Here is a 19,973-nt window from a genome sequence, read left to right on the forward strand (position 1 = left end):
GTTTGGGTATATGCTTCTCACAAACCAGAGCTTCTCACAACAAGCATGATGGTTTCGTTAGGGAACGTCCCACCTTTGGGGACGAAACGATATCCATTGCCTCTTATTGCTTTTAAAAAATTTGTCGTGTCAACATAGAACAACAAGAGTGTTGTCTCAATTTTTGTGATTTTTCGGGGTTCATTTGGACATTTTTATGCATTAACTGAGTTTTCAATGCATTTATGTGCATAATTCAAATTTGAACTACATGCACATGCTCCAGTGCATATAAATTGGTTGAAAAATTAAATCTGTGTCCTTGGGTGCATGCTTAGGTCCCATTCAAGAAATGGGAATTAATTTCAAACACCAGGGCACCGTTGATTGCCGGAAAAACATTGAGATACTTAGTTTTTAAATTCTAGTAAATCCAAAACTCTTCTGAAATTCATGAAACTTGGCATGCTATCATGGAGCGGCATCAACATGTTGTGGTAAAATTTTGTCCCATTTGGGGCAGGTTTGGGTATATGCTTCTGACAAACCAGAGCTTCTCACAACAAGCATGATGGTTTCGGTAGGGAACGTCCCACCTTTGGGGACAAAACGATATCCATTGCCTCTTATTGCTTTCAAAAAAATCCCGTGTCAATATAGAACAACAGGAGTGTTGTGTCAATTTTTGTGATTTTTCGGGGTTCATTTGGACATTTTATGCATTAACTGAGTTTTCAATGCATTTATGTGCATAATTCAAATTTGAACTACATGCACATGCTCCAGTGCATATAAATTGGTTCAAAAATCAAATCTGTGTCCTTGGGTGCATGCTTAGGTCCCATGCAAGAAATGGGAATGAATTTCAAACACCAGAGCACCGTTGATTGCCGGCAAAATGTTGAGATACTTTATTTTTAAATTCTAGTAAATCCAACTCGTCTGAAATTCATGAAACTTGGCATGCTATCATGGAAGGGCACCCGACATGCTGTGGTATTTTTCGTGTCCATTTTGAGAGAAGGCGCACTCGAACAATGACAGCCAACAAAGGCATTTTGAAAAAATAGCTGCCACTTTAATATCTCAAAAGTTTGTATAATTCAAACCATGTGTGTTCTGTTAACCATTCACGTGACGCCACGTGTCTTGGTTTTAATGGCTGTAGGAGGTGCCGTGCGGACAGCTGCTTGACCTTGACTGAACGAGAGGCGTGCGAGCACAGTCCGGTGCGCAGGCTGACCGAGAGGTGTGCAAGTTGTCCTCGAATGCGTAGGCTCACCGGGAAGCGTGCGAGCTGTACACTGCGCAGGCTCACTGGGAAGCGACCTTTGGCTTCCATGGCCGCCCACCTTCCTCTCCGTGCCCCCCCAGCGGCATGGGACGCCGCCGTTGAACGCTACCTCTCAGCGCCGCCAGCTGCCATCCTCCCGCGCCCTGCCCGTCAATCCCGAGACGACATGATGTTGATTTACAAGTGAAGAACATTTTGTGCTGCATTGAAGACTTCAACAATGGCGTCCCGGAGGACGACAACGACGACGCGGCACGCCGCCTCCGCCGCCGCTGGAAATAGTTTTTTTTTCTTTAGTTTAATACTGTATCTCGATCATATGAATATAAATTCGCAGTATGACCGAATGAAAGATATTTTTTGAGCAAACTTGCAGTTTTCTCTCTTAATGTACAGACTTATCAAACGATTTTCTTTTGAAAAAAATGTCAATGGTTTTTAAATATAAAACAATCATCGCAACGTTTTAGTTAGAACACCCGTATGCAAACCGGGAGCTTCCCCGGGAAGCCAAGGGAAAATGTGCCGAGCAGGATTTTGCGGCTCTTGATCGCAAACGCTTTAGATAGAACACCGTATGCAAAATGAGAGCATGATTTGTGCATCTCTTCAACGCGAACGGTTCTTTTGGATGACCCGTGTGCAACCACTTACAAACAATTTGGTAAGATTTGCATCTGTCATATTGGGTATGTTGCCATTTTTCAAACTCGAAAGATTGACATTTGTTGATCTAGTAACATTGCCATTTGTCAACCTTGTAACACTGCGATTTGTCAAAATATGAAGCAAAAAATCACTAGCAGTATCTAATTTTTTGCAACTAAAATTTAGTAACTAAGCATAGATTTCATTCATAGATTAAGCAGTCGTTCTTAATTTATACAAACAGTTCAACTCGACAGCTGAACCGACCAAAATCTTCCCCAATTATTGCCAACCATGTACTGAAATAGCTAGTTCAACTATATATATATACTAGCTAATTTTAAGTATGTTGTACAGTTCCACCACATCTATAGTCCCTAAATACTACTACTACTGCGGAGGGGCTTTGTACTACTTCCGGCTGCCTCTCCTCTGTCGAGCGCGTTCAGTAAGAGGCGGGGAGGAGGAGCCTACAGACGAGCTGGGCAACCGCAATACGGTGCCTGCCGCTGTTGCAACTTCAACGACGCTCACCTCGAATGCCCTCTGCCGCTCCAGACGACCCCTCTCGCAGCGGTGGTTCTCCTCGTAGATCTCCTGATTCCTCGCCTCTAAGGCGGCGTGTGCCGCGGCCACGGCGGCGGTAAGGCTCTTTGCCTGCTCGACGAGGCGCTCCTCCTCCTCCCACAGGAACTCGGTGTAGCACGCAAGGTCGCTGACGCACGTGCGGGCATCCACCTCCGCCTTCCACCTTCAGGCGGCGGTGGCGGAGCGGGTGATGACCCCGGTGGTCGACGGTGGGCTGGCGGCCACGACCACCACCTCCCACCTTAGGGCCGCGGTGGCGGAGCGGGTGATGGCCACGGTGGCCGGCAGTGGGGTGACGGCCACGACGGCCTCCTCCCGCCTTCGGGCTACAGCGGCGGAGTGGGCGATGGCCCTGGCTTTCGATAGTGGTGTGGAGGCAACGGCGGCCAGCAACAGCTGCCGACGGGCAGCGGCGGCGGAGCGTGTGGTGGGTGTTCCGCGCACACCCAACAGGGACGCCACCCGCAATACACTACGCCGGGGACTCCGCCGCTGCCGTAGTGTAGCCTCTCAGCGGGAGCTGTCCTCTGATGATGGCGGAGTGGCTGAGCGACGACAATGGACCGGTGCCATTGGCGATTGTGGGAGAAGCAGACGAGATAAGCTACAGGGAGGGAGGGGAAAATGCGACGCGGGACTCGCCGGCCGTGAGGGTTTTTATAGCAGGCCGGTAAGCATTGGGATTTTGGGGGATTTCACCGAGTCGGGCGGGAAGCTTGCGCGGGAACCTGCGAGTTTGCGCGGGAACGGGCTCACCGACGATTCATTGGCGCCACTGTTTGGCCAAAAGAATGCCCCCGCGCGCTGCCCAAGCTTGCGTTGTAAGCCGTATGCGGCAGCGGGGTGACAAGACGTGCGAGAGGAGGAAGAAAGGCCACGTACACATACGGTTAATAAAAAAACGTTTGGGATTTAATTACCTACTATACCCCCATCCTGGTTTATAACTATGATTTAACTAATAAAATACGAATGCATGTCGCCAAAGATTATATAGTTGGATTCGTATTTGAACATAGTTTCCAGTTATATAATTTTTATAACATGCATTAAGATTTTGTTGGTTAAATTTGAGGGAAAAGTATGGCACAGAATATAAAGGGGACTATAGACTAGACAGAGGTGGTAACACATGGCCGCTCTCTACGCAACAACGCAACTGTCGGCCGGCTTGTAGGCGACCATTTCCTGCGTGTTCAACTGCTCTATGCGTGTGGTTGCTTGCGGTTCAGGCGACCACGGTGCGCTCTGCTCTCGCGTCCCTCCGGGTGCTCTGCCCTCGTCCCTTCACGCATGCTGCCAGCATTTGGGGCTGATGCACGATCACACACATTCGTGTGCATGTGGTTGCGCCTGGCGCGGCGCGACGATGCAGTTACCCGCTGCAAAAACTGCCATGCGGACGCGCAGAGAATCCAGGCCGCCCGGCCCCATTTATTGCTGCGGACATTTACCTTATATCTCTCGCGTCACATGACACAATAAGCACACCCACGACGACACATACAGAGAGGACATCCAGCGGTTCCAATGGCGCTCCCAGCGGCCGACGACGACAACAGCGGGCAGTTCACCACGCATCACGTAGGGGACACCCACGTGAGGGGGAAGGCCCTCTCGGTGGTGTACACGAACGATCCGGTCTCGGTGGAGAGCTCCATCCAAACTATGGAGCAGTTCCTTGCCGAGGACAAGTACCGAGTGGTCGGCTTCGACCTCGAGTACACCATCGGTCGTGTCGGGCACGATCAGAAGGTTGGCGTCACCCAGTTGTGCGTGCGACATGACGTCCTCGTCTACCACTACCACCTTGCCACAAAGCCTTGCGAGCATTTCTCCAGGTTTATCAATAGCTCCGACTACAGTTTCGCTACGGTGGACACCACCAACGATTTAAAAGCGCTCAAGGTTTCGGACTTGAAATGCTCGAATCTTGTCAACATCCAGCACCACTACAAGGTCTGGGGCAGCGAAAAAAACAAACTGAACTCCCTGGTTGATGTCGCCTCGGCCATCATCGACCTCTACTACATGAAGATGAAGAATGGGAGCAATAAGGACAAGAACGCCTGGCACAGTGTGTGGCATGAGAGACTGGATGAACAACATGTCAAGTACGTGGCCATGGACGCGTACACAAGCTACGAGATGTACAGGCAGATCGTTGACATGAGGAAGTGTCTTCTTCCTGCCCTAGACGAGGGATCAAGCCACAGAGCAGTGGCGGGAGCGTCACAAGAAGTAGATGACTAGACGATCATTTCTCCTACTTTAGAATGCATGCAATTGTTTATTGAGGTGTGTGCGAATGATCTGTATAGTCACTTATGTAATTGGATGTTTATTTCAGTTATATATATATATACACATGTTATTCTACTGTAGACAGAGCAAATAACACGGCTTATTAGCAGCAATCGTCTCTGTTATTATTGGTCTTCACACAAATTTCTGATTACGGACCTGTTTGTTGTGTATCACACACATCTTGTTCAGTTGAACCATTTCCATTCTGTTGCCTAATCACACACAGTTCATCCTAGTGAACCGTATGTTGTATATCGCACATGCCTTCATCTGGATGCCCGTTTCTTTTGTTCCTCCTCATCCCAAACAGTTAATTGAACTGAACCGTATGCCCTGCATCACACACGCAACTAAAATCTGAACCGTGTTTGATGCATTCGTCATCGCAAACGTTTTGCACCTTTTTTGATGGTTTTTTTACACCACCATTTGCGATTATGGCATCGCACATAGTTTCGTCGAAGGGTCTCTGATCATAGTGTCGCGTTTGGACCATCCTGCAGTAGTGCATCCTCAGTCTAGTGCTCAAGTTGAACTCAGCAATAGAGAAATAAAATTAATTTTTCCAAAGACTGTCAATAGGTCCCGGAAGAATTGGTCTAAGAATTAGATGATGCACTTTGGGCTTATAGAACAGCATATAAAAATCCTATGGGTATGTCTCCTTATAAAATGGTTTATGGAAAAGCTTGTCATTTGCCTCTTGAGTTAGAACATAAAGCTTATTGGGCAATTAAAGAACTCAACTATGATTTCAAACTTGCTGGTGAGAAGAGGTTATTTGATATTAGCTCATTATATGAATGGAGAACCCAAGCTTATGAAAATGCCAAGTTATTTAAAGAAAAGGTTAAAAGATGGCATGATAAAAGAATCCAAAAGCGTGAGTTCAAGGCTGGAGAATATTTTCTTTTGTACAACTCTCATTTCAGATTCTTTGCAGGAAAACTCCTCTCCAAATGGGAAGGACCCTATGTTATCGAGGAGGTTTATCGATCTGGAGCTATCAAAATAAATAATTCCGAAGGTACTAACCCGAAGGTTGTTAATGGGCAACAAAAAAAACATTATATCTTAGGTACGCCCATTAATGTTGAAAGCAATATTATCCAAACTAAGACACCGGAAGAACACATAAAATAAACCTTCTGGAACACTCCAGAATCGTGAAAAAGAGGAGGTACGTGATAGGTTAAGTAAACGGACTCTGAAAAATCTGCAAAAATATTTTTTGCCCGTTTTGGAATATAACAAAAATTAGGAAAATAAGAAACTACCAGGAAGGTGACCCTAGTGGGCACAAGACACCAGGCGCGCCCAGGTGGGTTGTGCCCACCTCGGGTACCTTCCGTACTCCATTTTTCTTCCGTTTGCTTGTTTCACAAGGTAAAAAAATCTTTATATACCCCCCCCCCCCCGAACCTATCGACCACCATATCGAGTTGTAATTTTAGAGTTGTAAGTAAATAAAAGTGTGATGATCTTCATTATTAGAGCATTGTCCCATGTGAGGGAATAAAAAAGAGAAGGCCCAAAAAATGAGAAGAAAAAAGAAAGCAAAAAATGAGAGAAAAAGAGAGAAGGAGCAATGTTACTATCCTTTTACCACACTCTTCAAAGTAGCACCATGATCTTCATGATAGAGAGTCTCATATATTGTAACTTTCATATACTAGTGGGAAATTTTCATTATAGAACTTGGCTTGTATATTCCAATGATGGGCTTCCTCAAATTGCCCTATGTCTTCATGAGCAAGCAAGTTGGATGCGCACCCACTTAGTTTTCTTTTGAGCATTCATAAACTTATAGCTCTAGTGCATTCCTTGCATGGCAATCCCTACTCACTCACATTGCTATCTATTGATGGGCATCTCTATAGCCCGTTGATACGCCTAGTTGATGTGAGACTATCTCATTCTTTTTGTCTTCTCCACAACCACCTTCTATCCCACCTATAGTGCTATGTCCATGGCTCACGCTCATGTGTTGCGTGAAAGTTGAAAAGGTTTGAGAACATCAAAAGTATGACACAATTGCTTGGCTTGTCATCGGGGTTGTGCATGATTTGAATTTTGTGTGATGAAGATGGAGCATAGCCAGACTATATGATTCTGTAGGGATAAGCTTTCTTTGGCCATGTTATTTTGAGAAGACATAATTGCCTTGTTAGTATGCTTGAAGTATTATTGTTTTTATGTCAATATTAAACTTTTGTTTTGAATCTTACGGATCTGAACATTCATACCACAATAAAGAAATTACATGGATATATATGTTAGGTAGCATTCCACATCAAAAATTATGTTTTTATCATTTACCTACTCGAGGACGAGCGGGAATTAAGCTTGGGGATGCTTGATAAGTCTCCAACGTATCTATAACTTTTTGATTGTTCCATGCTATTATATTATCTGTTTTGGATGTTTTATATGCACTAATATGCTATTTTATATTATTTTTGGGACTAACCTATTAACCTATAGCCCAGTGCAAGTTCCTGTTTTTTCCCCTTTTTTGAGTTTCGTAGAAAAGGAATACCAAACGGAGTCCAAACGGAATAAAACCTTCGCGATGATTTTTCTTGGACCAGAAGACAACCAGGAGACTTGGAGATGAAGTCGGAGGAGCCACGAGGCGGCCACAAGGACGGAGGGCGCGCCCCTCACCCTTGTGGGCCCCCCGTGCACCTCCTGGCCTAATTCTTTCGCCTATATATTCCCATATGTCCCCAAACCACCAGAGGCATCCAAGAAAACACTTTTCCACCGCTGCAACCTTCTGTACCCATGAGATCCCATCTAGGGACCTTTTCCGGCACCCTGCCGGAGGGGGATTCGATCACGGAGGGCTTCTACATCAACTCTATTGCCCTTCCGATGAAGCGTGAGTAGTTTACAACAGACCTGCGGGTCCATAGCTAGTAGCTAGATGGATTCTTCTCTCTCTCTTTGATTCTCAATAGCATGTTCTCCTCGATGTTCTTGGAGATCTATTCGATGTAATACTTTTTGGCGGTGTGTTTGCCGAGATCCGATGAATTGTGGATTTATGATCAGCTTATCTATGAATATTATTTGAATCTTCTCTGAATTCTTTTATGCATGATTTGATATCTTTGTAATTCTCTTCGAACTATCGGGGTTCAATCTTGCGGTGTCCTTTCCCAGTGACACTAGGGGCAGCAAGGCACGTATTGTATTGTTTCCATCGAGGATAAAAAGATGGGGTTTTCATCATATTGCTTGAGTTAATTCCTCTACATCATGTCATCTTACTTAATGCATTACTCCATTCTTTATGAACTTAATACTATAGATGCATGCTGGATAGCGGTCAATGTGTGGAGTAATAGTAGTAGATGCGGAATCATTTCGGTCTACTTGACACGGACGTGATGCCTATATTCAAGATCATTGCCTTAGATATCGTCATAACTTTGCGCTTTTCTATCAATTGCTCGGCAGTAATTTGTTCACCCACCATATTATTTGCTATCTTGAGAGAAGCCTCTAGTGAAACATATGGCCCCCGGGTCTATTTTCCATCATATAAGTTTCCGACCTACAATATTAGTTTCCGATCTACTCTTTTTGCAATCTTTTACTTTCTGATCTATAAACCAAAAATACCAAAAATATTTACCTTATCATTTATCTATCTCTATTAGATCTCACTTTTGCAAGTAACCGTCAAGGGATTGACAACCCCTTTATCGCGTTGGGTGCAAGTTGTTTGATTGTTTGTGCAGGTATTCGGTGATTTGTGCGTTGTCTCCTACTGGATTGATACCTTGGTTCTAAAACTGAGGGAAATACTTATCTCTACTTTGCTGCATCACCCTTTCCTCTTCAAGGGAAAAACCAACGCAAGCTCAAGAAGTAGCATGCAATATCATTCATAATTTCTTGGAATAAAGTAAAAGGAATTGCACTCACACTAGCACCCACATCACATAAGCCATGATAACAATGATCTCCTATTTTAACGGAAACAACAGGCATGCCGACAATAGGTCTATGTTTAACTTTAGTATCGGGTCTAGAAATTCTAGCAGCTTCATCACAGAAATAAATAACATGCCCATCAATATTATCAACCAAGAGATCTTTAACCATAGCAATACTACGTTCAACTTTAATTTGTTCAGGGGGTGTAGGTGTTCTAGTATAACTCTTACGAAGCACAGCTGAAGCTTTAACATGATCCTTTATCCTAACAGGAAAAGGTGGTTTCTCAATATAAGCAACAAGAACAATAGGATCAACATTATAAGTAACAGTTTCTTCTTCAAATCTATTAGGTTCTACTACTTTTAATTCAATGGGAGGATGATATTTAAACCACTTCTCCTTCGGGAGATCAACATGAGTAGCAAATGATTCACAGAAAGAAGCTACTATCTCAGAGTCAAGTCCATATTTAGTGCTAAATTCACGAAAAGCATCGGTATCCATGAAAGATTTAACACAATCAAACTTAAGGTTTATACTTGACTCATTACCTTCGCCGAGTTCCCAATCTTCAGAGTTTCGTTTAATTCTTTCCAATAAATCCCATTTGAATTCAATAGTCTTCTTCATAAAAGAACCAGTACAAGAAGTATCGAGCATGGATTGATCATTACGAGAAAGCCGAGCATAAAAAATCTGAATAATAATTTCTCTTGAGAGCTCATGATTGGGGCATGAATATAGCATTGACTTAAGCCTCCCCCAAGCTTGAGCGATACTTTCTCCTTCACAAAGCCAAAAATTATATATATAATTCCGATCACGATGAACCAGATGCATAGGATAAAACTTCTGATGAAATTCCAATTTCAGTCGGTTGTAGTTCCAAGATCCAATATCATCACATAGCCTATACCATGTCAATGCCTTTCCCTTAAAAGATAAAGGGAAGACCTTCTTATTTACATCATCCTCGGGTGAACCTGCAATATTAAATAATCCACAAACTTCATCTACATAGATTAGATGCATATCAGGATGTAATGTTCCATCTCCTACATAAGGATTTGCCAGCGGTTTCTCTATCATACCCGAAGGAATTTCATAATAAAATAGGTAGGTTCAGTAGGTTAAGGATCATCCCTTTGTTCTACCGGTCGAGGTGAAGATACTCCGAACAAGCCCCTCAAAGGATTATTTTCCATAGTGACAAGTGACAGTAAATTTCAGCACGTAATATAAATGTTTCCTTACCAAATTCCACTCACCAAAGGCACTTCACTCCCCGGCAACGGCGCCAGAAAAGAGTCTTGATGACCCACAAGTATAGGGGATCTATCGTAGTCCTTTAGATAAGCAAGAGTGTCGAACCCAACGAGGAGCAGAAGGAAATGACAAGCGGTTTTCAGCAAGGTATTCTCTGCAAGCACTGAAATTATCGGTAACGGATAGTTTTGTGATAAGATAATTCATAACGGGTAACAAGTAACAAGTGTAACAAAGGTGCAGAAAGGTGGCCCAATCCTTTTTGTAGCAAAGGACAAGCCTGGACGAACTCTTATATAATGCAAAGTGCTCCCGAGGACACATGGGAATTATTGTCAAGTTAGTTTTCATCATGCTTATATGATTCACGTTCGTTACTTTGATAATTTGATACGTTGGTGGACTGGTGCTTGGGTGCTGTCCTTACTTGGACAAGCCACCCACTTATGATTAACCCCTCTCGCAAGCATCCGCAACTACGAAAGAAGAATTAAGATAAATCTAACCATAGCATGAAACATATGGATCCAGATCAGCCCCTTACGAAGCAACGCATAAACAAGGGGTTAAGCTTCTGTCACTCTAGCAACCCATCATCTACTTATTACTTCCCAATGCCTTCCCCTGGGCCCAAATCATGGTGAAGTGTCATGTAGTTAACGTTCACATAACACCACTAGAGGAGAGACAACATACATCTCATCAAAATATCAAACGAATACCAAATTCACATGATTACTTATAACAAGACATCTCCCATGTCCTCAGAAACAAACGTAACTACTCACAAAGCATATTCATGTTCATAATCAGAGGGGTATTGAATAGCATTAAGGATCTGAACATATGATCTTCCACCGAATAAACCAACTAGCATCACCTACAAGGAGTAATCAACACTACTAGCAACCCACATGTACCAATCTGAGGTTTCGAGACAAAGATCGGATACAAGAGATGAACTAGGGTTTGGAGGAGATGGTGCTGGTGAAGATGTTGATGGAGATTGACCCCCTCTCGATGAGAGGATCGTTGGTGATGACGATGGCTTAGATTTCCCCCTCCGGGAGGGAAGTTTCCCCGGCAGAACAGCTCCGCCGGAGCCCTAGATTGCTTCTGCCCAGGTTCCGCCTCGAGACGGCATCGCATCGTCCCGAAAGCTTCCTCTTGATTTTTTCTAGGTCAAAAGACATCATATAGCAGAAGATGGGCACTAGAGGCCTGCCATGTGGCCTGATATGTCTCCAACGTATCTATAATTTTTTATTGTTCCATGTTGTTATATTATCATTCTTGGATATTTTATAATCATTTAATAGCAACTTTATATCATTTTTTGGGACTAACCTATTGACATAGTGCCTAGTGCCAGTTGCTGTTTTTTTTGCTTGTTTTTTACTTCGAAGAAAATTAATACCAAACGGAGTCCAAATGCAGCGAAATTTTTGGAGAATTTTTTTGAGCTAGAAGACACCTGGGCACGCCTGGAGGCCTAGATGCGCCCTGGTGGGTTGTGCCCACCTCGTTGGCCTCCCGCACCGCCTCTTTGCTCTACAAATACCCCAATATTCCAGAAACCCTACGGGAGTCGACAAAAAATAATTCCGGCCGCCGCAAGTTCCAGAAACCATAGATCCAATCTAGACACCATCACGGAGGGGTTCATCATCCTCATTGGTGCCTCTCCGATGATGCGTGAGTAGTTCATTGTAGACCTACGGGTCCGTAGTTAGTAGCTAGATGGCTTCCTCTCTCTCTTTTGATTCTCAATACAATGGTCTCTTGGAGATCTATTTGATGTAACTCTTTTTGCGGTGTGTTTGTTGGGATCCGATGAACTTTGAGTTTATGATCAGATCTATGTTTTTATCCATGAAATTTATTTGAGTTCTTGGATCTCTTATATGCATGATTGCTTATAGCGTCGTATTTCTTCTTCAAATCTTTGGTTTAGTTAGGCCGACTAGATCGATTTTTCTTTCCATGGGAAGAGGTGCTTTGTGATGGGTTCGATCTTACGGTGCTCAATCCCAGTGACAGAAGGGGAAATGACACGTATGTATCGTTGCTATTAAGGATAACATGATGGGGTCTATTCCTACATGAGTAGATCTTGTCTGCATCATGTCATCATTCCTATTGCATTACTCCGTTTCTCCATGAACTTAGTACACTAGATGCATGCTGGATAGTGGTCGATGTGTGGAGTAATAGTAGTAGATGCACGTAGGAGTCGGTCTACTAATCTTGGACGTGATGCCTATATAATGATCATTGCCTAGATATCGTCATGATTATTTGAAGTTCTATCAAATGCCCAACAGTAATTTGTTTACCCGTCGTATGCTATTTTTCTCGAGAGAAGCCACTAGTGCAATCTACGCCCCCCAGGTCTCCTCTTTATTATATTTTCCCTCGAGATCTATTTTTATTCGCTTTTATTTTTAGATCTATTAATCCAAAAACCCAAAAATACATTGCTGCAATTTTTCGTTATTTATTTTATCTTGCGTTCCTGCGAGATGTGTTTATCCAATCTACTACAATTTTACGTCGGGTTGCAAGTATTTGTTCTTTGTGTGCAGGTACCGTTTACATAGTGTTGTGTGGTTCTCCTACTGGTTCGATAAACTTGGTCTCATCACTGAGGGAAATACCTACCGTAGCTGTGTTGGATCATCCCTTCCTCTTTGGGGAAATATCGACGTAGTTCAAGCCGCATCAAAAGGAATTTCTGGCACCGTTGTCGGGGAGGATCAAGTCAAGATAGTCTCCCGACAACTTGCCAATTTCTGGCGCCGTTGCCGGGGAGACATCATCAACATCTACCAGGTTCCTAATCACAAATCTTATCTCCTTGCAAGTTACATTATTTGCCATTTGCCTCTCATTTTCATCTCCCCCACTTCACAAAAATTTGCCTTTTTATTCGCTCTCTTTTTAGTTTGCCTTTTTCTCGTTCGATCTTTTGTTTGCTTGTGTTGCCATATGTGTCCTCTATTTGCTTGCATCTTCGCTTGCTAAAGATCTATTGGTATGGATCCTCATCCACTTGCTAATCTTTTTAAAAGATCCAATTATGATGAACCAATTGCTAGTGATTTCAGTGCACTAGATTATCTTTATGAAGTTTTGCTTGAAATTCGTGAATCTAAAAATTGTGATGAAGTGTTAAAAGAAGAAATTTATAATGTGATTCATGATAGCTCCTTGAATGAAAAGCATGATTGCAATGTCAATTGTGTTAATAATATGCAAAACCCGAAGCTTGGGGATGCTAATTTTTCTATGTCCACTACTTATTGCAATGATCATCATTGGGGTGATAATGATTCTTATGATCTTGAAAATTTATTTAAGGCTCATAATTATAATGTTCGCAGTAATATTCAAACTAGGTTTGGAAGAGTGTCAACATTAGGTATTAATGATCCCACTACTTTGGAGAATTATCAATCTTGTGAATTTTTTGATAAAAGTGGGTTTGGAGAGGTCATGACTTTAGTTGATATTAATCCCACTATCTTGGAAGATTACAAAACTTTTATGCATGAGGATCATGAAGAGAAAATTTTATGTGATAGCTATATTGTTGAATTTGAATATGATCCTATATGTAATTATTATGAGAGAGGAAAATATGGTTGTAGAAATTTTCATGTTACTAAATTACCTCCCTTCATGTTGAGATTGCTATTGTTTCTTTCTCCTTCCTTACATATGCTAGGTTTTTCTTGTCTTGATAATTTGTTCTCCTATAAAATGCCTATGCATAGGAAGTATGTTAGACTTAAATGTGTTCTTCACATGCTACATGATGCTCTCTCCATGTTTCAATTACTATCTTTCATGTGAGCATCATTGAAATCTTATGCCTAGCTAAGGGCATAAAACGATAGCGCTTGTTGCGAGGCAACCCAATGAATAAAATTTATTTTTGCTTTTTTCTGTTCTTGAGTGTTTGCACAATTATGCTACTCTTATGATTGTTTTTTAATATTTTAATTAGTGTTTGTGCCAAGTAAAACCTTTGGGATCATGTTGGGTGATAGTTGATTTGATCTTGTTGAAAAACAGAAACTTTTGCGTCCAGAAACATAATTGTTTAGATTTATAGAAGCGCGATAAAATTTTGAATTTTTTACACAAGATTGATATACAAATTGCCCACGTTGTCCTAATTTTTCAAAAAAATTGGAGTTACAGAAGTATTCAAAGTTTTTAGATTGCTACAGACTATTCTGTTTTTTGACAAATTCTATTTTCTTTGCGTTGTGTGCTTATTTTGATGAATTTATGGTTTGTATCGGGGGGTATGAGCCATAGCAAAGTTGGACTACAGTAGATATAATGCAAAAGTAAAATATGAATGGGTTTGCAATAGTACTTATATAGTGATTTGCTTTGTTATACTAACAGATCTCACGATGGTTTTGTTGAGTTTTGTGTGATTGAAGTTTTCAAGTTTTGGGTGATAATGGATGAAGGAATAAGGAGTAAGAAGAGCCTAAGCTTTGGGATGCCCATGGCATCCCAAGCCATTATCTAAAAGAGAAGCAAGCAACTAAGCTTGGGGATGCCCGAGTGGCATCCCCTCTTCTTCTAACGACCATCGGTATTTTACTTGGAGCTATATTTTTATTCGTCACATATCATGAGTTTTGCTTGGAGCGTCTTGTATGATATGAGTCTTTTCTTGTTTTGCTTTTATTTTAAGTCAAGTATCCTTGCTGGACACACCTATTTGATAGAGCCAAAATTATGCTATGATTTGTTAGAATTGCTCTCTATGCTTCACTTAAATCTTTTTTAGCTATGGAATTGCTCTAGTGCTTCACTTATATCTTTTTGAGCACGGTGTGCTTTTTTTTGAAGAAATGCTCTCATGCTTCACTTAGATTATTTGAGAGTTAGTAAAAAATTTTAAGAAATTATCTCCGGCTTCACTTATATTATTTTGAGAAAAGAAAATTTTTATGCTCATGTTCTTCACTTAGATTTGTTTGAGCTATCAAAAGCAACATATGAAATTAGTCCCAAAGTGATAGATATTCAAGAGGGGTATAATAAAAACTTTCATGAAGATCATTGGACAAAATAAACTTGATTCCTTGTAATAGTTTTGCGATATGATGATATAATATGTGAGTCATGTTGATGAGTAATTATGCTTTAGTAAGAATATTGGTGTTAAGGTTTGTGATTCCCTATGCAAGCACGAAAGTTAATAGTTATGCAATGAAATTATATCCTACTTATGATGCATTACTTGGTGTTAGTTATGCTTAATGCTTTCTTATGAGATTTTTTGTTTCTTGGTTGGATGCTTCTCAATCTTTTGCTAGCCTTCATTTGCACTAAGTATCATCACTACTTGTGCATCCAAAATCCTTAAACCAGTTTTGCTATATGAGTCCACTATACCTACCTATATGCGGTATTCTTTTGCCGTTCTAAGCAAATTTGTATGTGCCATCTCTAATTTTCAAAATAAATTTCTCTTTTGTGTGCTCGTACCGTTCATGAAACGGTAGGGGTTGGCTGATATTTTTCCATGCTAGATGTGTTATTCTCAAGATGAGTGTTTATTCACTTGTCATTGCACGAGAGTACGGCAAAGGTATTAGGGATGCCAGTCCCGAAATGAAAAATTAATTTACTTTATGTTGTCAAATAATAAATTCCTTGGAAAGTGTTGGTATGGACGGCACCCGTGGATTCGGTTAGCCGTGGAATGTGAAAGTGTGGTGGAAAAAGGAATAAACTTTATTTTGTGTTTGGGAACCGCCTATGATATATCTAGCATGGAAAGTATTGGGAAATACTCGATCGTTTTCGTTGACAGGAAAAGCATGCCACCCAAAATGTTTTTATCTCTATCTTTTGTGCTTTGAGCTCTGGCACCACTACAAATCCCTACTTCCCTCTGCGAAGGGCCTTTCTATTTACTTTATGCAATTTTTATTTTTATTTGAGTCTCTATTTTCTCTTATAAAGCACCAACTAAGGGGCACTATGATCGTACTTGAGCATTGGGTGTAGCTAATATGTGAGTGTATTTCATGAATGGATCAATGATTGAGCATAATGGGCTAGGGATAACTTGCTTTAGTGTATTTTGAAAGACATGGTTGCTTGTTGATATGCTTGAGTATTGAAATCTTCATGTCAAAACTAGACTATTGCTCTGAACCATATAAAAGTCCAAATGTCCATGCTACAAAGAAAATAATATGTGATGAGCATGTTAGGCAGCATTCCACATCAAAAATTCTGTTTTTATCATTTACCTACTCGAGGACGGGCAGGAATTAAGATTGGGGATGCTGATACGTCTCCAACGTATCTATAATTTTTTATTGCTCCATGTTGTTATATTATCATTCTTGGATGTTTTACAATCATTTTATAGCAACTTTATATCATTTTTTGGGACTAACCTATTGACATAGTGCCCAGTGCTAGTTGTTGTTTTTTGCTTCTTTTTCAGAAAATCAATACTAAACGGAGTCCAAACGCAGCGAAACTTTTGGGAGAATTTCTTTGGGCCAGAAGACACAGGATGGGCCAAAGAAGTACCAGAGGGGTGCCCCGAGGGGGGCACAACCCACCTGGGCGCGCCTGGAGGCCCAGGCGCGCCCTGGTGGGTTGTGCCCACCTCGGTGGCCTCCCGCACCGCCTCTTTTCTTTATAAATACCCCAATATTCCAGAAACCCTAGGGGAGTCGATGAAAAACAATTCCAGCCACCGCAAGTTCCAGAAACCATAGATCCAATCTAGACACCATCGCGGAGGGGTTCATCATCCTCATTGGTGCCTCTCCGATGATGCGTGAGTAGTTCATTGTAGACCTACGGGTCCGTAGTTAGTAGCTAGAGGGCTTCCTCTCTCTCTCTCTCTTGATTCTCAATACAATGGTCTCTTGGAGATCTATTTGATGTAACTCTTTTTGCGGTGTGTTTGTTTGGATCCGATGAACTTTGAGTTTATGATCAGATCTATGTTTTTATCCATGAAAGTTATTTTAGTTCTTTGATCTCTTATATGCATGATTGCTTACAGCCTCGTATTTCTTCTTCAAATCTTTGGTTTAGTTAGGCCGACTAGATCAATTTTTCTTGCCATGGGAAGAGGTGCTTTGTGATGGATTCGATCTTACGGTGCTCAATCCCAGTGATAGAAGGGGAAATGACACGTATGTATCGTTGCTATTAAGGATAACAAGATGGGGTCTATTCCTACATGAATGGATCTTGTCAACATCATGTCATCGTTCTTATTGCATTACTCTGTTTCTCCATGAACTTATACACTAGATGCATGCTGGATAGCGGTCGATGTGTGGAGTAATAGTAGTAAATGCAGGAAGGAGTCAGTCCACTAATCTTGGGCGTGATGCCTATATAATGATCATTGCCTAGATATCATCATGATTATTTGAAGTTCTATCAATTGCCCAACAGTAATTTGTTTACCCGCCGTATGCTATTTTTCTCGAGAGAAGCCACTAGTGAAATCTACGACCCCCAGGTCTCTTCTTTATTATATTTGCCTTCGAGATCTATTTTTATTCGCTTTTATTTTCAAACCTATTAATCCAAAAATCCAAAAATACCTTGCTGCAAGTTTTCGTTATTTATTTTATCTCGCGTTCCGCGAGATCTATTTATCCAATCTACTATATTTTTACCCGGGAGGGATTGACAACCCCTCTTTACGTTGGGTTGCAAGTATTTGTTCTTTGTGTGCAGGTACCGTTTACGTAGTGTTGCGTGGTTCTCCTACTGGTTCGATAACCTTGGTCTCATCACTGAGGGAAATACCTACCGTAGCTGTGCTGCATCATCCCTTCCTCTTTGGGAAAATATCGACGTAGTTCAAGCCGCATCATGGCCCACAAGCCAGGGGGCGCGCCCCCACCCTTCTGGCTAGCTTGTGGGTCCCCTCTGGTACTTTCTTTGCCCAATATTTTTTATATGTTCCAGAATAATTCTCCATAAATTTTCGGGACTTTTGGAGTTGTGCAGAATAGGTCTCTCAGATTTGCTCCTTTCCGGTCCAGAATTCCAGCTGCCGGCATTCTCCCTCTTTGTGTAAACCTTGTAAAATAAGAGAGAAAAGGCATAAATAATCTTCCATAATGTGTAATAACAGCCCATAATGCAATAAATATTAATATAAAAGCATGATGCAAAATGGACGTATTAGGAAGCACTCTATCGGCCGCCGGTGCGGCACCCATCAAGCCTGGGTGAAAGGGTGGTGGCCCTTTGCAGAGGCAGAGACAAATCATTGTTGCCCATGTTTGGTCCTTCGGTGACTGACAGCGAACACAATACTCGCACGGTGGTGCCCTCCTCCTGTGGTATAGTGCCGGTCGTTGGCAACAGCGTGGTTTGTTCTTGCCCGCTTTGAAGTTGCCTTGAGTTGTTCTACTTAGCACCTTGTACCCCTTCTTTTCAATGTTCCCCTTTGTGTATGTTGCTGCCGTGTAATCCTGCCCGGCTGATGGCTTTGTTAATTCAAAGTCGGGCTAGGTTCGAGCTCTTCTTGGGCTCGGCCGACGCCTTTTTTATAAAATAAGAACAGACGTTGAGTGATCTTGCGACGAAGATATTGGAGAACATGGAGGAGGTGACTATAGTGAACTGAAGTGGGAGCAGAGACAAACTGGCTCAAAATATGGACATGATAGGAGATATCCGTACGAGTGACGGCTCGATGGACAAGACTCCCAACAAGATGATGGTAACATGTCGACTCAAACAAGGGGTCACCATCAGTAACACAAAGGTGAACATTGAGCTCCATGGTAGTCTCAACAGTGCGCTGATCAGTAAGAGCAACACGAGCAAGAAGATCATGGATGTTATTTTTTAGAAAATAGAAAAGCCATTATAGATAGAAGAAACATCAATCTCAAGAAAATAACGAATGGCCAAGATCATATATAAGAAACTTCTCACTAAAATGTGCCTTCACAAAGGCAATATACTCAGGGTCGTCGCCAGTCGAAGAAGAAGAGCCTGACCACGAGCAGAAAGGTGGACCAATAACACATGATTATGGCCACTCACTGAAAAACCAGCGGCAGTCACCACAGAGGCAAAATGATCGCCCCAGGCATGATGGGCTTGCTTAAGGCCATAGAGAGAGCGACGAAGATGACATACCGTGCCATCAGGAACAGGATACCCAGGTGGTGGCTACATGTAGGCCTCCTCATGCAACTAACCATGCTAACGACATTCTTAACATCAAGATGAGACATAGACCAGTGGCGAACAAAGGTCACGCACCACAGGAGCAAATCATAATCAAGACCATGCTCCCGTTGAAAAACACGAGTCACAAGACGAGCTTTCTCATGCTCAAGAGAACCATCAGAGTGAGTCTTAACCTTGTAGACCCACTTACAAGTGATGGAATGAACACGGGGAGGAAGAGAAACAAGAACCCATGCACCGGTGGACTTAAGAGCCGCAATCTCATCTGACATTGCAAGCTGTCATTCGGGATGAACAATAGAATCACGATAAGGAGTCGGCTCAAGAACAGTTGCACTAGCTCTTGGAAAACCAGGGCGGTCAACAATCAAAAGCGAACAAGGAATCGAGGAGGCAAGCCATAAGTAGGCAGAGACGAGGAAGATGGCACATCAGTAGATGCATCCACACCATGAGAAAGATGAATATAAAAGTGTGTAAAAGATGGAAGAATACGAGGAGGTATCACCGGGATAAACTCAGTTGATGGAGATGGAAGCCACCAGGGATGAAGGTGTAGAATCCTGTAATAAGCGAGGCGAGGGAACCATGGGAGACGGCGGCGTCAACTCTGTAAGAGTTGAAGAAGCAGGAGCAATAGTACAGATGGACAAGGGCTCAACAAGAGTGATAGGAGCATCGGTAAAAGTGAGGAAAGTGATATCATGCACTG

The sequence above is a fragment of the Aegilops tauschii genome, chromosome 5 (genome assembly GCF_002575655.3).
Source record: "Aegilops tauschii subsp. strangulata cultivar AL8/78 chromosome 5, Aet v6.0, whole genome shotgun sequence".
Classification (NCBI taxonomy): Eukaryota; Viridiplantae; Streptophyta; class Magnoliopsida; order Poales; family Poaceae; genus Aegilops; species Aegilops tauschii.